This window comes from Elephantulus edwardii, unplaced genomic scaffold (assembly GCF_000299155.1).
Source record: "Elephantulus edwardii isolate Elephantulus edwardi_28Jun2011 unplaced genomic scaffold, EleEdw1.0 scaffold00151, whole genome shotgun sequence".
Taxonomy (NCBI): domain Eukaryota; kingdom Metazoa; phylum Chordata; class Mammalia; order Macroscelidea; family Macroscelididae; genus Elephantulus; species Elephantulus edwardii.
Window position 1 is genome coordinate 7,619,475 of NW_006399901.1, and position 2,253 is coordinate 7,621,727.

Consider the following 2,253-nt stretch of genomic DNA (forward strand, 5'->3'; position numbering starts at 1 on the left):
GAAAACTCAACCTCCTTTGCCGTTTCTGTTATCTAAATGTGTTCTGTTGTACATAGGGTTTTAGGAGAGAATATTCCTTGAAGAGGGATATCATGCTTGGGAAGGTGGAAGGATGACAACTTGACAAGATCTAACAACACCATTTGTAGCACCAATTATTTGATCAGAATCAAGACTGTTAGGGACAAAACTGGCAGGCAAGTCAGAAGAAATGCAGTGAAACTGGGTGGAAAGAATGTTAAGGTAGATACCAACAAGTTGGTGAAAACTAATATTAGGAGCCTACAGAGGACAAAAGTCAAGAGAAGTAGCTAAGACCTGATCTTACCAAATCAGTACCAAGGAACACAGTGTGCCCTTATAAGGAAGATGCCAATTCCTCAGAAAAGTTGGTACATGTGGTAAAGGATGTAGGGTAAAAAGGTCCAGAGAACCCGGTGAAGTGAAACAAAAAAGTTTATTAGCAGCTCTCGCAGGTTTACTGTCTGAGGCCAGAGAAAGGTAGTGTCAGGCAGCAAAGTCGCAAATGAGGAAATTACAGGCCAAATTTTATAGGCAGGGGTTGGGGGTAGGGTGGTCAGCTCGATGGTCAACTTTCCGTAGAGAACACTGATTGGGTGCCCTTTGTTAGTTCCCAAACATGGAGTCACTCAGTCCCTGTGAGTAAATTATGCCACTGCTGACGGTTAAGCAAGGTGTGATTGATGTTGGGGCTCTTTCCTGATTGGCTGTTGCCCTCTTACACCAGGAGGATTGGAATGTCTCCCAGAAGGTGCGGTCAGCTCCCTGGTGGCCTTTCAAAGGGCATTCCCAGAGCAATCTGCTTAGCATTTGAGGCGCACCAGACATGCGTCATACAACCAAATGATGTAAGAAACAAGAAGAATCTCCCATCGAACTTTGAATGTCCCATGACAATGTCTCATTTTCTGGAACACCATTTTGCATAAAGCTTGTCCCCAGAAGTAACCAGCTATCCTGACCCCAGGGCGTCCTCTTCACTCTTTCCTTTCTGTGCAGAGTGACCCGGTTATCTCTCTAAAATTTCTTTGTTAAGAAATTGTCTCTACTTTTACCTTCACTCTTCTCTCTTCAGAGAGCCCAGGAGGCCTAGTGGGAAGAAACTACGTTGCAATTCCAAAGACATGAGGTTCTAATCCACCAGCTGCTCTGCAAGAGAAAGATGGACAATCTCCTCCTCTGTGATTTCCTGCCTCTGATAACCCACTTGAGGATCAGCGATGGGTCGGTTCTAACTCGATAGCACACAGCAACAACAACAACAACAAGAAGTCTCTCCACTTTTCCTCTTAGCAAATCAGATGTCTCCTTGAGTCCATGAGCTGTAATAAGGGCTCAGCCCACGTTAGACCTATTGCAAGGTGTGCAATTGCTCTCAGAAGCCTGCACATGTACTGTATGCTAAAAAGGGCTCTTTTAACAGCCACTACAATTGCTGAATATTGTGCTACTTCTTTCCATCCCTCTAGTCTCTCCCACCCAAAAGCCAGTGCGACAACTCTATGGTAATAAGTTCTCTGTTTCCCAGTTTGTCAGCAGCATTGAGGGAGGAGCCCCCCCCCAAGGGACTCTGAGAGATGCATACATTCCAAAGGGGAAAGGAGAAAAGGTCAGCAACCCTGCAGCTGCACTTCTTATTTGAAAGCCAGGAAGGCCATAGTTCTGCAAAAATAACTCCTAATCTACCGGGTCAAAGAACGTGTGCGAGCAAGAATATTTCCTTATATAGAAAGTGAGGACGTGCCTGGACTCACGACCCTCTACCCGCCCCTGTAAATTGCTACTAAAACCAATGCAAAAACCCTTTTCACCAACAACTACTTCTTTGTCCACTTTGTCCTAAAAAGTTAGGGTTAGAGGAGTGACTATCATTAAAGAGTCTTAGAAGGTCCTTAGAATATTTTATATTTTTTAAATAAAATTTTATTTCAATTGTGATTTTAACGAACATTTACAGAGAAGTTAGATTTTCATTCATTCATTGTTGCATATTTTACTCCCCAGAAAGAATATTTTCAAAGGTTCTCTTTGCTACGGAAGTGGTCATGGATGATGAGTGGGAACAGCTTCTGTCCGACATGAAGATCTACACACCATTATCCATATACACTTAGGACCATTTGAGGTAGTGGCTAGATAAAAATCAATTTGCTATTCAAGCTCAGACCTTCAAGTCAGGGGATTTAAAAAAAATTATTTTAATTATGTTTTTTTATTTTTTTCCATTTTCAT